We start from the raw sequence: 17,929 nt of genomic DNA, 5'->3' as shown, positions 1-17,929 counted from the left end.
TTTGTTGCCTGCAGATGCCTCCTTGGCTGTCCCCAAACGGTATCAAACCAACACCCACGGGAAGCTGTAAGCATAGAGGACATGCCTGCACCCCATTGGACTTACCTGTGTGGGTTAAATCCGGGTTATTTGACAACCTATGGCGGTGATGGTTCTGCTCAGGCAGAGCAGTGCTGATGCTCCTCTCATAAAGCTGTCGCTGCTGTGAAGGTTCTAGGTGACATCACAAATCCCTTTGGTTACATACACAACAAAGCTGGGTTGTTGTTGTTTACACTCTGCAAGGCCTGTGGAAGTGAGTGACATCATAGCACTGTAGTTCTGAGGGTTCAAGATGGATGCAACAATCTCCTGTTGCTTCTATGAAGGCCGTAATAGACGACATCACCAAACAGCTCCATAGTCACATACACAGCAAAGGAGAGATGTTGTTTACACCTAGTGATGTCAGTGGTATTGAGTGACATCACAGCACAGTGCTAAGGCTCCTGGGCCTGGACACAGCAGCGGCTGCAATATCTCAACGGAGAATACGTTTATATCTATGTGTGTGTGTGCGCATATATATATATATATATATATATATATATATATATATATTTCTCCGCCGAAATCACTTTTAAACCCATTTCCACCTTTTTTTCCCTTCTCTTCCTCTTACTTTTTTTTCACGTTTTTTTACGTTTTTCTCCTTTTCGCCTCTTTTCTGGGCGTATTATTCTTCTTTTTCTTCTTTTTTTTCGTCTAATGCATACCCCATCAGTGCAGCAATGCTTATTCAATACCGCCAGCAGATGGAGACACTGGGGGATAATTTTCTAAGGATTTATACTGATTTTTCCTGTCTGAATTTGTCGCACAGAAAGTTGCAGGCCAAATATGTGTGACATTTCTGCGACTTTAGCTTCTAGAGCATTTTTACAACATTATACATAGGTGCTGAATACATAAAAAGCGACTGTTCAGCGACAGACAAGTCGCATCGGCTGAAAGTAGGCCAGAATGTCAGTCCATGTTGGAGCAGGTTTAGATACAGTCTAAAGCATAGATCTCAAAGTCTGTGCACAGAATTTAGCAAGGGCCTCGCACCTTCTGATGCATCAGGTAGGTGCACAATAGCATAGCCTAACCCTCTGTACTTTGGTCTATATTGATGCGGGACATAGACAGCCAGCTGATGACCAATCCATTAGTGCAATGGATGGCTGGAAGCATTTGTCTTTGCCTTTGCAATACCACAGAAGCAATGCATGGTCAATGTACAGCAATGACACATCTGTGTGAACAGCCAGGAGACCCCCCCCCCCCCCCCCCATGTTATGTTACATAGTTACATAGTTAGTACGGTCGAAAAAAGACATATGTCCATCACGTTCAACCAGGGAATTAAGGGGTAGGGGTGTGGCGCGATATTGGGGAAGGGATGAGATTTTATATTTCTTCATAAGCATTAATCTTATTTTGTCAATTAGGAACATTCAGCACCCACCCGCTATCAAGGCAGCTGCCTATCATGTCATGCCCTACCTGCACAGGTGTGCTGGCTACTCAAATGATCCAATTAAGGAGGCCATTTAGTCAGCAGCAGCAGAAGTCCTGTGCCTGGACGCTCCAACAGGGGCCAGACACAAGCAGAAGCAGAAGCAGCAGAAGCAGCAGCAGCACCACCTTTTGTTTTTTGGCTGCAGCAGCAGCAAGGCCCACAGGGCTGGCTAGCTGGCTAGCCAGCAAGCAGGTAGCAATGAAAGTAGGAATCTTTCTTTTTAACCCTGTAAGGGGGTGGTGCACTGTACCCGAAGATACTGCCATATCGGGTCAATGCATAGGGCGACGGAAGCAAGCTTCGAAATCGGCCCCCGTTCTCAAAAATCCATTTAATATATGGTCCCCAGATAGGGGACGTATCAGATATTAAACTGATAAGAACAGATACTACACTTGATCTTAGCCAAAAGGCCGAGAAGCGATAACCGTGAAAGGGGCGGGCCCAACAAGGTCCCCTTCATGGGCACTATCACTGCTTGCTGTCAGGGAGGCTGCCAGACAATTTTCCATGCACACTCTGGGCTGGGGGGCAGTCAACCACCAGTACACACAGCAGAACCTAAACCCATACCATTATTGCTAAGCAGCAAGACAGGGGCCCATTGCACTCCCACGGGGCCTTTTTAAATGCAATCCATAACCCGGATTTGCCAGGAACCCTTCTTACTCCTCCTACTTGCATGTGACACTGGGCTTAGGATCTGCATAGGAAACACACACACAAGCACACACCTACCTTTGTTGCCTGCAGATGCCTCCTTGGCTGTCCCCAAACGGTATCAAACCAACACCCACGGGAAGCTGTAAGCATAGAGGACATGCCTGCACCCCATTGGACTTACCTGTGTGGGTTAAATCCGGGTTATTTGACAACCTATGGCGGTGATGGTTCTGCTCAGGCAGAGCAGTGCTGATGCTCCTCATAAAGCTGTCGCTGCTGTGAAGGTTCTAGGTGACATCACAAATCCCTTTGGTTACATACACAACAAAGCTGGGTTGTTGTTGTTTACACTCTGCAAGGCCTGTGGAAGTGAGTGACATCATAGCACTGTAGTTCTGAGGGTTCAAGATGGATGCAACAATCTCCTGTTGCTTCTATGAAGGCCGTAATAGACGACATCACCAAACAGCTCCATAGTCACATACACAGCAAAGGAGAGATGTTGTTTACACCTAGTGATGTCAGTGGTATTGAGTGACATCACAGCACAGTGCTAAGGCTCCTGGGCCTGGACACAGCAGCGGCTGCAATATCTCAACGGAGAATACGTTTATATCTATGTGTGTGTGTGCGCATATATATATATATATATATATATATATATATATATATATATATATATATTTCTCCGCCGAAATCACTTTTAAACCCATTTCCACCTTTTTTTCCCTTCTCTTCCTCTTACTTTTTTTTCACGTTTTTTTACGTTTTTCTCCTTTTCGCCTCTTTTCTGGGCGTATTATTCTTCTTTTTCTTCTTTTTTTTCGTCTAATGCATACCCCATCAGTGCAGCAATGCTTATTCAATACCGCCAGCAGATGGAGACACTGGGGGATAATTTTCTAAGGATTTATACTGATTTTTCCTGTCTGAATTTGTCGCACAGAAAGTTGCAGGCCAAATATGTGTGACATTTCTGCGACTTTAGCTTCTAGAGCATTTTTACAACATTATACATAGGTGCTGAATACATAAAAAGCGACTGTTCAGCGACAGACAAGTCGCATCGGCTGAAAGTAGGCCAGAATGTCAGTCCATGTTGGAGCAGGTTTAGATACAGTCTAAAGCATAGATCTCAAAGTCTGTGCACAGAATTTAGCAAGGGCCTCGCACCTTCTGATGCATCAGGTAGGTGCACAATAGCATAGCCTAACCCTCTGTACTTTGGTCTATATTGATGCGGGACATAGACAGCCAGCTGATGACCAATCCATTAGTGCAATGGATGGCTGGAAGCATTTGTCTTTGCCTTTGCAATACCACAGAAGCAATGCATGGTCAATGTACAGCAATGACACACCTGTGTGAACAGCCAGGAGACCCCCCCCCATGTTATGTTACATAGTTACATAGTTAGTACGGTCGAAAAAAGACATATGTCCATCACGTTCAACCAGGGAATTAAGGGGTAGGGGTGTGGCGCGATATTGGGGAAGGGATGAGATTTTATATTTCTTCATAAGCATTAATCTTATTTTGTCAATTAGGAACATTCAGCACCCACCCGCTATCAAGGCAGCTGCCTATCATGTCATGCCCTACCTGCACAGGTGTGCTGGCTACTCAAATGATCCAATTAAGGAGGCCATTTAGTCAGCAGCAGCAGAAGTCCTGTGCCTGGACGCTCCAACAGGGGCCAGACACAAGCAGAAGCAGAAGCAGCAGAAGCAGCAGCAGCACCACCTTTTGTTTTTTGGCTGCAGCAGCAGCAAGGCCCACAGGGCTGGCTAGCTGGCTAGCCAGCAAGCAGGTAGCAATGAAAGTAGGAATCTTTCTTTTTAACCCTGTAAGGGGGTGGTGCACTGTACCCGAAGATACTGCCATATCGGGTCAATGCATAGGGCGACGGAAGCAAGCTTCGAAATCGGCCCCCGTTCTCAAAAATCCATTTAATATATGGTCCCCAGATAGGGGACGTATCAGATATTAAACTGATAAGAACAGATACTACACTTGATCTTAGCCAAAAGGCCGAGAAGCGATAACCGTGAAAGGGGCGGGCCCAACAAGGTCCCCTTCATGGGCACTATCACTGCTTGCTGTCAGGGAGGCTGCCAGACAATTTTCCATGCACACTCTGGGCTGGGGGGCAGTCAACCACCAGTACACACAGCAGAACCTAAACCCATACCATTATTGCTAAGCAGCAAGACAGGGGCCCATTGCACTCCCACGGGGCCTTTTTAAATGCAATCCATAACCCGGATTTGCCAGGAACCCTTCTTACTCCTCCTACTTGCATGTGACACTGGGCTTAGGATCTGCATAGGAAACACACACACAAGCACACACCTACCTTTGTTGCCTGCAGATGCCTCCTTGGCTGTCCCCAAACGGTATCAAACCAACACCCACGGGAAGCTGTAAGCATAGAGGACATGCCTGCACCCCATTGGACTTACCTGTGTGGGTTAAATCCGGGTTATTTGACAACCTATGGCGGTGATGGTTCTGCTCAGGCAGAGCAGTGCTGATGCTCCTCATAAAGCTGTCGCTGCTGTGAAGGTTCTAGGTGACATCACAAATCCCTTTGGTTACATACACAACAAAGCTGGGTTGTTGTTGTTTACACTCTGCAAGGCCTGTGGAAGTGAGTGACATCATAGCACTGTAGTTCTGAGGGTTCAAGATGGATGCAACAATCTCCTGTTGCTTCTATGAAGGCCGTAATAGACGACATCACCAAACAGCTCCATAGTCACATACACAGCAAAGGAGAGATGTTGTTTACACCTAGTGATGTCAGTGGTATTGAGTGACATCACAGCACAGTGCTAAGGCTCCTGGGCCTGGACACAGCAGCGGCTGCAATATCTCAACGGAGAATACGTTTATATCTATGTGTGTGTGTGCGCATATATATATATATATATATATATATATATATATATATATATATATTTCTCCGCCGAAATCACTTTTAAACCCATTTCCACCTTTTTTTCCCTTCTCTTCCTCTTACTTTTTTTTCACGTTTTTTTACGTTTTTCTCCTTTTCGCCTCTTTTCTGGGCGTATTATTCTTCTTTTTCTTCTTTTTTTTCGTCTAATGCATACCCCATCAGTGCAGCAATGCTTATTCAATACCGCCAGCAGATGGAGACACTGGGGGATAATTTTCTAAGGATTTATACTGATTTTTCCTGTCTGAATTTGTCGCACAGAAAGTTGCAGGCCAAATATGTGTGACATTTCTGCGACTTTAGCTTCTAGAGCATTTTTACAACATTATACATAGGTGCTGAATACATAAAAAGCGACTGTTCAGCGACAGACAAGTCGCATCGGCTGAAAGTAGGCCAGAATGTCAGTCCATGTTGGAGCAGGTTTAGATACAGTCTAAAGCATAGATCTCAAAGTCTGTGCACAGAATTTAGCAAGGGCCTCGCACCTTCTGATGCATCAGGTAGGTGCACAATAGCATAGCCTAACCCTCTGTACTTTGGTCTATATTGATGCGGGACATAGACAGCCAGCTGATGACCAATCCATTAGTGCAATGGATGGCTGGAAGCATTTGTCTTTGCCTTTGCAATACCACAGAAGCAATGCATGGTCAATGTACAGCAATGACACATCTGTGTGAACAGCCAGGAGACCCCCCCCCCCCCCCCATGTTATGTTACATAGTTACATAGTTAGTACGGTCGAAAAAAGACATATGTCCATCACGTTCAACCAGGGAATTAAGGGGTAGGGGTGTGGCGCGATATTGGGGAAGGGATGAGATTTTATATTTCTTCATAAGCATTAATCTTATTTTGTCAATTAGGAACATTCAGCACCCACCCGCTATCAAGGCAGCTGCCTATCATGTCATGCCCTACCTGCACAGGTGTGCTGGCTACTCAAATGATCCAATTAAGGAGGCCATTTAGTCAGCAGCAGCAGAAGTCCTGTGCCTGGACGCTCCAACAGGGGCCAGACACAAGCAGAAGCAGAAGCAGCAGAAGCAGCAGCAGCACCACCTTTTGTTTTTTGGCTGCAGCAGCAGCAAGGCCCACAGGGCTGGCTAGCTGGCTAGCCAGCAAGCAGGTAGCAATGAAAGTAGGAATCTTTCTTTTTAACCCTGTAAGGGGGTGGTGCACTGTACCCGAAGATACTGCCATATCGGGTCAATGCATAGGGCGACGGAAGCAAGCTTCGAAATCGGCCCCCGTTCTCAAAAATCCATTTAATATATGGTCCCCAGATAGGGGACGTATCAGATATTAAACTGATAAGAACAGATACTACACTTGATCTTAGCCAAAAGGCCGAGAAGCGATAACCGTGAAAGGGGCGGGCCCAACAAGGTCCCCTTCATGGGCACTATCACTGCTTGCTGTCAGGGAGGCTGCCAGACAATTTTCCATGCACACTCTGGGCTGGGGGGCAGTCAACCACCAGTACACACAGCAGAACCTAAACCCATACCATTATTGCTAAGCAGCAAGACAGGGGCCCATTGCACTCCCACGGGGCCTTTTTAAATGCAATCCATAACCCGGATTTGCCAGGAACCCTTCTTACTCCTCCTACTTGCATGTGACACTGGGCTTAGGATCTGCATAGGAAACACACACACAAGCACACACCTACCTTTGTTGCCTGCAGATGCCTCCTTGGCTGTCCCCAAACGGTATCAAACCAACACCCACGGGAAGCTGTAAGCATAGAGGACATGCCTGCACCCCATTGGACTTACCTGTGTGGGTTAAATCCGGGTTATTTGACAACCTATGGCGGTGATGGTTCTGCTCAGGCAGAGCAGTGCTGATGCTCCTCATAAAGCTGTCGCTGCTGTGAAGGTTCTAGGTGACATCACAAATCCCTTTGGTTACATACACAACAAAGCTGGGTTGTTGTTGTTTACACTCTGCAAGGCCTGTGGAAGTGAGTGACATCATAGCACTGTAGTTCTGAGGGTTCAAGATGGATGCAACAATCTCCTGTTGCTTCTATGAAGGCCGTAATAGACGACATCACCAAACAGCTCCATAGTCACATACACAGCAAAGGAGAGATGTTGTTTACACCTAGTGATGTCAGTGGTATTGAGTGACATCACAGCACAGTGCTAAGGCTCCTGGGCCTGGACACAGCAGCGGCTGCAATATCTCAACGGAGAATACGTTTATATCTATGTGTGTGTGTGCGCATATATATATATATATATATATATATATATATATATATATATATATTTCTCCGCCGAAATCACTTTTAAACCCATTTCCACCTTTTTTTCCCTTCTCTTCCTCTTACTTTTTTTTCACGTTTTTTTACGTTTTTCTCCTTTTCGCCTCTTTTCTGGGCGTATTATTCTTCTTTTTCTTCTTTTTTTTCGTCTAATGCATACCCCATCAGTGCAGCAATGCTTATTCAATACCGCCAGCAGATGGAGACACTGGGGGATAATTTTCTAAGGATTTATACTGATTTTTCCTGTCTGAATTTGTCGCACAGAAAGTTGCAGGCCAAATATGTGTGACATTTCTGCGACTTTAGCTTCTAGAGCATTTTTACAACATTATACATAGGTGCTGAATACATAAAAAGCGACTGTTCAGCGACAGACAAGTCGCATCGGCTGAAAGTAGGCCAGAATGTCAGTCCATGTTGGAGCAGGTTTAGATACAGTCTAAAGCATAGATCTCAAAGTCTGTGCACAGAATTTAGCAAGGGCCTCGCACCTTCTGATGCATCAGGTAGGTGCACAATAGCATAGCCTAACCCTCTGTACTTTGGTGGTCTATATTGATGCGGGACATAGACAGCCAGCTGATGACCAATCCATTAGTGCAATGGATGGCTGGAAGCATTTGTCTTTGCCTTTGCAATACCACAGAAGCAATGCATGGTCAATGTACAGCAATGACACACCTGTGTGAACAGCCAGGAGACCCCCCCCCCCATGTTATGTTACATAGTTACATAGTTAGTACGGTCGAAAAAAGACATATGTCCATCACGTTCAACCAGGGAATTAAGGGGTAGGGGTGTGGCGCGATATTGGGGAAGGGATGAGATTTTATATTTCTTCATAAGCATTAATCTTATTTTGTCAATTAGGAACATTCAGCACCCACCCGCTATCAAGGCAGCTGCCTATCATGTCATGCCCTACCTGCACAGGTGTGCTGGCTACTCAAATGATCCAATTAAGGAGGCCATTTAGTCAGCAGCAGAAGTCCTGTGCCTGGACGCTCCAACAGGGGCCAGACACAAGCAGAAGCAGAAGCAGCAGAAGCAGCAGCAGCACCACCTTTTGTTTTTTGGCTGCAGCAGCAGCAAGGCCCACAGGGCTGGCTAGCTGGCTAGCCAGCAAGCAGGTAGCAATGAAAGTAGGAATCTTTCTTTTTAACCCTGTAAGGGGGTGGTGCACTGTACCCGAAGATACTGCCATATCGGGTCAATGCATAGGGCGACGGAAGCAAGCTTCGAAATCGGCCCCCGTTCTCAAAAATCCATTTAATATATGGTCCCCAGATAGGGGACGTATCAGATATTAAACTGATAAGAACAGATACTACACTTGATCTTAGCCAAAAGGCCGAGAAGCGATAACCGTGAAAGGGGCGGGCCCAACAAGGTCCCCTTCATGGGCACTATCACTGCTTGCTGTCAGGGAGGCTGCCAGACAATTTTCCATGCACACTCTGGGCTGGGGGGCAGTCAACCACCAGTACACACAGCAGAACCTAAACCCATACCATTATTGCTAAGCAGCAAGACAGGGGCCCATTGCACTCCCACGGGGCCTTTTTAAATGCAATCCATAACCCGGATTTGCCAGGAACCCTTCTTACTCCTCCTACTTGCATGTGACACTGGGCTTAGGATCTGCATAGGAAACACACACACAAGCACACACCTACCTTTGTTGCCTGCAGATGCCTCCTTGGCTGTCCCCAAACGGTATCAAACCAACACCCACGGGAAGCTGTAAGCATAGAGAACATGCCTGCACCCCATTGGACTTACCTGTGTGGGTTAAATCCGGGTTATTTGACAACCTATGGCGGTGATGGTTCTGCTCAGGCAGAGCAGTGCTGATGCTCCTCATAAAGCTGTCGCTGCTGTGAAGGTTCTAGGTGACATCACAAATCCCTTTGGTTACATACACAACAAAGCTGGGTTGTTGTTGTTTACACTCTGCAAGGCCTGTGGAAGTGAGTGACATCATAGCACTGTAGTTCTGAGGGTTCAAGATGGATGCAACAATCTCCTGTTGCTTCTATGAAGGCCGTAATAGACGACATCACCAAACAGCTCCATAGTCACATACACAGCAAAGGAGAGATGTTGTTTACACCTAGTGATGTCAGTGGTATTGAGTGACATCACAGCACAGTGCTAAGGCTCCTGGGCCTGGACACAGCAGCGGCTGCAATATCTCAACGGAGAATACGTTTATATCTATGTGTGTGTGTGCGCATATATATATATATATATATATATATATATATATATATATTTCTCCGCCGAAATCACTTTTAAACCCATTTCCACCTTTTTTTCCCTTCTCTTCCTCTTACTTTTTTTTCACGTTTTTTTACGTTTTTCTCCTTTTCGCCTCTTTTCTGGGCGTATTATTCTTCTTTTTCTTCTTTTTTTTTTCGTCTAATGCATACCCCATCAGTGCAGCAATGCTTATTCAATACCGCCAGCAGATGGAGACACTGGGGGATAATTTTCTAAGGATTTATACTGATTTTTCCTGTCTGAATTTGTCGCACAGAAAGTTGCAGGCCAAATATGTGTGACATTTCTGCGACTTTAGCTTCTAGAGCATTTTTACAACATTATACATAGGTGCTGAATACATAAAAAGCGACTGTTCAGCGACAGACAAGTCGCATCGGCTGAAAGTAGGCCAGAATGTCAGTCCATGTTGGAGCAGGTTTAGATACAGTCTAAAGCATAGATCTCAAAGTCTGTGCACAGAATTTAGCAAGGGCCTCGCACCTTCTGATGCATCAGGTAGGTGCACAATAGCATAGCCTAACCCTCTGTACTTTGGTCTATATTGATGCGGGACATAGACAGCCAGCTGATGACCAATCCATTAGTGCAATGGATGGCTGGAAGCATTTGTCTTTGCCTTTGCAATACCACAGAAGCAATGCATGGTCAATGTACAGCAATGACACACCTGTGTGAACAGCCAGGAGACCCCCCCCCATGTTATGTTACATAGTTACATAGTTAGTACGGTCGAAAAAAGACATATGTCCATCACGTTCAACCAGGGAATTAAGGGGTAGGGGTGTGGCGCGATATTGGGGAAGGGATGAGATTTTATATTTCTTCATAAGCATTAATCTTATTTTGTCAATTAGGAACATTCAGCACCCACCCGCTATCAAGGCAGCTGCCTATCATGTCATGCCCTACCTGCACAGGTGTGCTGGCTACTCAAATGATCCAATTAAGGAGGCCATTTAGTCAGCAGCAGCAGAAGTCCTGTGCCTGGACGCTCCAACAGGGGCCAGACACAAGCAGAAGCAGAAGCAGCAGAAGCAGCAGCAGCACCACCTTTTGTTTTTTGGCTGCAGCAGCAGCAAGGCCCACAGGGCTGGCTAGCTGGCTAGCCAGCAAGCAGGTAGCAATGAAAGTAGGAATCTTTCTTTTTAACCCTGTAAGGGGGTGGTGCACTGTACCCGAAGATACTGCCATATCGGGTCAATGCATAGGGCGACGGAAGCAAGCTTCGAAATCGGCCCCCGTTCTCAAAAATCCATTTAATATATGGTCCCCAGATAGGGGACGTATCAGATATTAAACTGATAAGAACAGATACTACACTTGATCTTAGCCAAAAGGCCGAGAAGCGATAACCGTGAAAGGGGCGGGCCCAACAAGGTCCCCTTCATGGGCACTATCACTGCTTGCTGTCAGGGAGGCTGCCAGACAATTTTCCATGCACACTCTGGGCTGGGGGGCAGTCAACCACCAGTACACACAGCAGAACCTAAACCCATACCATTATTGCTAAGCAGCAAGACAGGGGCCCATTGCACTCCCACGGGGCCTTTTTAAATGCAATCCATAACCCGGATTTGCCAGGAACCCTTCTTACTCCTCCTACTTGCATGTGACACTGGGCTTAGGATCTGCATAGGAAACACACACACAAGCACACACCTACCTTTGTTGCCTGCAGATGCCTCCTTGGCTGTCCCCAAACGGTATCAAACCAACACCCACGGGAAGCTGTAAGCATAGAGGACATGCCTGCACCCCATTGGACTTACCTGTGTGGGTTAAATCCGGGTTATTTGACAACCTATGGCGGTGATGGTTCTGCTCAGGCAGAGCAGTGCTGATGCTCCTCATAAAGCTGTCGCTGCTGTGAAGGTTCTAGGTGACATCACAAATCCCTTTGGTTACATACACAACAAAGCTGGGTTGTTGTTGTTTACACTCTGCAAGGCCTGTGGAAGTGAGTGACATCATAGCACTGTAGTTCTGAGGGTTCAAGATGGATGCAACAATCTCCTGTTGCTTCTATGAAGGCCGTAATAGACGACATCACCAAACAGCTCCATAGTCACATACACAGCAAAGGAGAGATGTTGTTTACACCTAGTGATGTCAGTGGTATTGAGTGACATCACAGCACAGTGCTAAGGCTCCTGGGCCTGGACACAGCAGCGGCTGCAATATCTCAACGGAGAATACGTTTATATCTATGTGTGTGTGTGCGCATATATATATATATATATATATATATATATATATATATATATATTTCTCCGCCGAAATCACTTTTAAACCCATTTCCACCTTTTTTTCCCTTCTCTTCCTCTTACTTTTTTTTCACGTTTTTTTACGTTTTTCTCCTTTTCGCCTCTTTTCTGGGCGTATTATTCTTCTTTTTCTTCTTTTTTTTCGTCTAATGCATACCCCATCAGTGCAGCAATGCTTATTCAATACCGCCAGCAGATGGAGACACTGGGGGATAATTTTCTAAGGATTTATACTGATTTTTCCTGTCTGAATTTGTCGCACAGAAAGTTGCAGGCCAAATATGTGTGACATTTCTGCGACTTTAGCTTCTAGAGCATTTTTACAACATTATACATAGGTGCTGAATACATAAAAAGCGACTGTTCAGCGACAGACAAGTCGCATCGGCTGAAAGTAGGCCAGAATGTCAGTCCATGTTGGAGCAGGTTTAGATACAGTCTAAAGCATAGATCTCAAAGTCTGTGCACAGAATTTAGCAAGGGCCTCGCACCTTCTGATGCATCAGGTAGGTGCACAATAGCATAGCCTAACCCTCTGTACTTTGGTCTATATTGATGCGGGACATAGACAGCCAGCTGATGACCAATCCATTAGTGCAATGGATGGCTGGAAGCATTTGTCTTTGCCTTTGCAATACCACAGAAGCAATGCATGGTCAATGTACAGCAATGACACACCTGTGTGAACAGCCAGGAGACCCCCCCCCATGTTATGTTACATAGTTACATAGTTAGTACGGTCGAAAAAAGACATATGTCCATCACGTTCAACCAGGGAATTAAGGGGTAGGGGTGTGGCGCGATATTGGGGAAGGGATGAGATTTTATATTTCTTCATAAGCATTAATCTTATTTTGTCAATTAGGAACATTCAGCACCCACCCGCTATCAAGGCAGCTGCCTATCATGTCATGCCCTACCTGCACAGGTGTGCTGGCTACTCAAATGATCCAATTAAGGAGGCCATTTAGTCAGCAGCAGCAGAAGTCCTGTGCCTGGACGCTCCAACAGGGGCCAGACACAAGCAGAAGCAGAAGCAGCAGAAGCAGCAGCAGCACCACCTTTTGTTTTTTGGCTGCAGCAGCAGCAAGGCCCACAGGGCTGGCTAGCTGGCTAGCCAGCAAGCAGGTAGCAATGAAAGTAGGAATCTTTCTTTTTAACCCTGTAAGGGGGTGGTGCACTGTACCCGAAGATACTGCCATATCGGGTCAATGCATAGGGCGACGGAAGCAAGCTTCGAAATCGGCCCCCGTTCTCAAAAATCCATTTAATATATGGTCCCCAGATAGGGGACGTATCAGATATTAAACTGATAAGAACAGATACTACACTTGATCTTAGCCAAAAGGCCGAGAAGCGATAACCGTGAAAGGGGCGGGCCCAACAAGGTCCCCTTCATGGGCACTATCACTGCTTGCTGTCAGGGAGGCTGCCAGACAATTTTCCATGCACACTCTGGGCTGGGGGGCAGTCAACCACCAGTACACACAGCAGAACCTAAACCCATACCATTATTGCTAAGCAGCAAGACAGGGGCCCATTGCACTCCCACGGGGCCTTTTTAAATGCAATCCATAACCCGGATTTGCCAGGAACCCTTCTTACTCCTCCTACTTGCATGTGACACTGGGCTTAGGATCTGCATAGGAAACACACACACAAGCACACACCTACCTTTGTTGCCTGCAGATGCCTCCTTGGCTGTCCCCAAACGGTATCAAACCAACACCCACGGGAAGCTGTAAGCATAGAGGACATGCCTGCACCCCATTGGACTTACCTGTGTGGGTTAAATCCGGGTTATTTGACAACCTATGGCGGTGATGGTTCTGCTCAGGCAGAGCAGTGCTGATGCTCCTCATAAAGCTGTCGCTGCTGTGAAGGTTCTAGGTGACATCACAAATCCCTTTGGTTACATACACAACAAAGCTGGGTTGTTGTTGTTTACACTCTGCAAGGCCTGTGGAAGTGAGTGACATCATAGCACTGTAGTTCTGAGGGTTCAAGATGGATGCAACAATCTCCTGTTGCTTCTATGAAGGCCGTAATAGACGACATCACCAAACAGCTCCATAGTCACATACACAGCAAAGGAGAGATGTTGTTTACACCTAGTGATGTCAGTGGTATTGAGTGACATCACAGCACAGTGCTAAGGCTCCTGGGCCTGGACACAGCAGCGGCTGCAATATCTCAACGGAGAATACGTTTATATCTATGTGTGTGTGTGCGCATATATATATATATATATATATATATATATATATATATATATATATATATATATATATTTCTCCGCCGAAATCACTTTTAAACCCATTTCCACCTTTTTTTCCCTTCTCTTCCTCTTACTTTTTTTTCACGTTTTTTTACGTTTTTCTCCTTTTCGCCTCTTTTCTGGGCGTATTATTCTTCTTTTTCTTCTTTTTTTTCGTCTAATGCATACCCCATCAGTGCAGCAATGCTTATTCAATACCGCCAGCAGATGGAGACACTGGGGGATAATTTTCTAAGGATTTATACTGATTTTTCCTGTCTGAATTTGTCGCACAGAAAGTTGCAGGCCAAATATGTGTGACATTTCTGCGACTTTAGCTTCTAGAGCATTTTTACAACATTATACATAGGTGCTGAATACATAAAAAGCGACTGTTCAGCGACAGACAAGTCGCATCGGCTGAAAGTAGGCCAGAATGTCAGTCCATGTTGGAGCAGGTTTAGATACAGTCTAAAGCATAGATCTCAAAGTCTGTGCACAGAATTAAGCAAGGGCCTTGCGCCTTCTGATGCATCAGGTAGGTGCACAATAGCATAGCCTAACCCTCTGTACTTTGGTCTATATTGATGCGGGACATAGACAGCCAGCTGATGACCAATCCATTAGTGCAATGGATGGCTGGAAGCATTTGTCTTTGCCTTTGCAATACCACAGAAGCAATGCATGGTCAATGTACAGCAATGACACACCTGTGTGAACAGCCAGGAGACCCCCCCCCATGTTATGTTACATAGTTACATAGTTAGTACGGTCGAAAAAAGACATATGTCCATCACGTTCAACCAGGGAATTAAGGGGTAGGGGTGTGGCGCGATATTGGGGAAGGGATGAGATTTTATATTTCTTCATAAGCATTAATCTTATTTTGTCAATTAGGAACATTCAGCACCCACCCGCTATCAAGGCAGCTGCCTATCATGTCATGCCCTACCTGCACAGGTGTGCTGGCTACTCAAATGATCCAATTAAGGAGGCCATTTAGTCAGCAGCAGCAGAAGTCCTGTGCCTGGACGCTCCAACAGGGGCCAGACACAAGCAGAAGCAGAAGCAGCAGAAGCAGCAGCAGCACCACCTTTTGTTTTTTGGCTGCAGCAGCAGCAAGGCCCACAGGGCTGGCTAGCTGGCTAGCCAGCAAGCAGGTAGCAATGAAAGTAGGAATCTTTCTTTTTAACCCTGTAAGGGGGTGGTGCACTGTACCCGAAGATACTGCCATATCGGGTCAATGCATAGGGCGACGGAAGCAAGCTTCGAAATCGGCCCCCGTTCTCAAAAATCCATTTAATATATGGTCCCCAGATAGGGGACGTATCAGATATTAAACTGATAAGAACAGATACTACACTTGATCTTAGCCAAAAGGCCGAGAAGCGATAACCGTGAAAGGGGCGGGCCCAACAAGGTCCCCTTCATGGGCACTATCACTGCTTGCTGTCAGGGAGGCTGCCAGACAATTTTCCATGCACACTCTGGGCTGGGGGGCAGTCAACCACCAGTACACACAGCAGAACCTAAACCCATACCATTATTGCTAAGCAGCAAGACAGGGGCCCATTGCACTCCCACGGGGCCTTTTTAAATGCAATCCATAACCCGGATTTGCCAGGAACCCTTCTTACTCCTCCTACTTGCATGTGACACTGGGCTTAGGATCTGCATAGGAAACACACACACAAGCACACACCTACTTTTGTTGCCTGCAGATGCCTCCTTGGCTGTCCCCAAACGGTATCAAACCAACACCCACGGGAAGCTGTAAGCATAGAGGACATGCCTGCACCCCATTGGACTTACCTGTGTGGGTTAAATCCGGGTTATTTGACAACCTATGGCGGTGATGGTTCTGCTCAGGCAGAGCAGTGCTGATGCTCCTCATAAAGCTGTCGCTGCTGTGAAGGTTCTAGGTGACATCACAAATCCCTTTGGTTACATACACAACAAAGCTGGGTTGTTGTTGTTTACACTCTGCAAGGCCTGTGGAAGTGAGTGACATCATAGCACTGTAGTTCTGAGGGTTCAAGATGGATGCAACAATCTCCTGTTGCTTCTATGAAGGCCGTAATAGACGACATCACCAAACAGCTCCATAGTCACATACACAGCAAAGGAGAGATGTTGTTTACACCTAGTGATGTCAGTGGTATTGAGTGACATCACAGCACAGTGCTAAGGCTCCTGGGCCTGGACACAGCAGCGGCTGCAATATCTCAACGGAGAATACGTTTATATCTATGTGTGTGTGTGCGCATATATATATATATATATATATATATATATATATATTTCTCCGCCGAAATCACTTTTAAACCCATTTCCACCTTTTTTTCCCTTCTCTTCCTCTTACTTTTTTTTCACGTTTTTTTACGTTTTTCTCCTTTTCGCCTCTTTTCTGGGCGTATTATTCTTCTTTTTCTTTTTTTTTTTTTTTTTTTTAACACTTTATTTAAATTTTGCAATATATGACAAACAGTCTCCAGTCAGGAGGACATAAAAGAAAACAAAAGGTAGAAACTGTCATTAACAGAATTCTGTCTGGTATAACAATATCACACACATGGGCACTAATACATGTAATCAGTAAAAGATCAAAGTAGAAAAATCTTAAAGAGCCTTTGCCCATTCAAACCATTGGTCTATACGGTGTTTAGGCAGGCCTTTCCTCTTGGCAATAAGTCCTTCCATGGTAAAGTTATGTCGGAGTGTTGCCTTAAGGGCAGCAATACTTGGAAGTTCAGGTGACTTCCAGTGTTGGGCAACAGCTGTCCTAGTGACAGTAAGTACATGAAAAATAACAGTAACACAGGCGGTAGGTAGTAGTTCTGTATGTAGGGTGAGCAGAGCCATCTCAGGTCCCCAAATAAACGGTACACTGACATAGCTCTGCAGGACGCGATGAATATCTGACCACAGAGGCCGGATGAGAGGGCACGTCCACCATATATGCATTAAAGTACCGATCTCCCCCCTACACCTCCAGCATAGTGGTGACACAGATGCATACAATTTGGCCAAACGGGCGGGCGTGTAATACCACCTATAAAGGAGCTTACGGGAGGCTTCAAAATGATTAACACAACGGGAAAATTTTTTGGGTAAAATGAACACATGTTCCCACTGATCAGAGGTGAAGGTACAGGATAAATCCCCCTCCCATCTTTCTTGAAATGAAAAACGTACAATGTTTGCCGATTTCAGGATTTCTGTGTACCCAACTGTTATACCCCTCCTAAAACAGCTACTATCATAAAAGTGTTTTTCAAATATAGTCCTGTGGGGCACTTCAGTCCAGTGTAGCGAGTCTAGAAAGTGTCGTAATCTTAAATACTTATAGAAGTCTTTATTGGGGATATCGTAAGTATCGACTAATGTAGAGAAGGGAACAACACCACTCTCGCCTAATACATTTTGCACATGTGTAAGCCCCTTCACAGTCCAAGTGTGGAAGTCAATGTCAGTTAAGTAGGTCCCTATAGCGTCTAGAGGGATATCATTACGCCTAGGCGGAATCAGGGACAAGCAAAGGTCAGTTTTGCTCCACAGTCTAACCGCTGCTGCCACAGTAGAGTAAGTAGAGGAAGGAGCAAAGGTAGGGTTAAACCGTAAAGACCATAGAAAGTGAGACAAGGAAGGGGAAGTTAGGAGCTCTGCCTCAATG

General features: G+C 45.7%; 7 non-coding genes across 7 annotated transcripts; all 7 read right to left on the bottom strand.

Moving 5' to 3' along the window:
- Window positions 1-1,777: 1,777 nt before the first annotated feature.
- On the bottom strand, window positions 1,778-1,968 carry LOC130298544 (U2 spliceosomal RNA). Its single transcript, XR_008849883.1, has one exon. It is a non-coding gene; the product is annotated as a U2 spliceosomal RNA (small nuclear RNA).
- Window positions 1,969-4,058: 2,090 nt separating this feature from the next.
- On the bottom strand, window positions 4,059-4,249 carry LOC130298543 (U2 spliceosomal RNA). The gene has a single exon (XR_008849882.1). It is a non-coding gene; the product is annotated as a U2 spliceosomal RNA (small nuclear RNA).
- Window positions 4,250-6,342: 2,093 nt separating this feature from the next.
- On the bottom strand, window positions 6,343-6,533 carry LOC130298542 (U2 spliceosomal RNA). The gene has a single exon (XR_008849881.1). It is a non-coding gene; the product is annotated as a U2 spliceosomal RNA (small nuclear RNA).
- A 2,088-nt stretch (window positions 6,534-8,621) lies between these two features.
- On the bottom strand, window positions 8,622-8,812 carry LOC130298541 (U2 spliceosomal RNA). The gene has a single exon (XR_008849880.1). It is a non-coding gene; the product is annotated as a U2 spliceosomal RNA (small nuclear RNA).
- A 2,082-nt stretch (window positions 8,813-10,894) lies between these two features.
- Window positions 10,895-11,085, bottom strand: LOC130298539 (U2 spliceosomal RNA). The gene has a single exon (XR_008849878.1). It is a non-coding gene; the product is annotated as a U2 spliceosomal RNA (small nuclear RNA).
- Window positions 11,086-13,169: 2,084 nt separating this feature from the next.
- On the bottom strand, window positions 13,170-13,360 carry LOC130298538 (U2 spliceosomal RNA). The gene has a single exon (XR_008849877.1). It is a non-coding gene; the product is annotated as a U2 spliceosomal RNA (small nuclear RNA).
- A 2,098-nt stretch (window positions 13,361-15,458) lies between these two features.
- On the bottom strand, window positions 15,459-15,649 carry LOC130298537 (U2 spliceosomal RNA). The gene has a single exon (XR_008849876.1). It is a non-coding gene; the product is annotated as a U2 spliceosomal RNA (small nuclear RNA).
- Window positions 15,650-17,929: the final 2,280 nt, after the last annotated feature.

Source organism: Hyla sarda, unplaced genomic scaffold (assembly GCF_029499605.1).
Source record: "Hyla sarda isolate aHylSar1 unplaced genomic scaffold, aHylSar1.hap1 scaffold_1004, whole genome shotgun sequence".
NCBI lineage: Eukaryota > Metazoa > Chordata > Amphibia > Anura > Hylidae > Hyla > Hyla sarda.
Note: the sequence above shows the minus strand (reverse complement) of the source record. Positions and strands in the feature narration are given on the sequence as shown.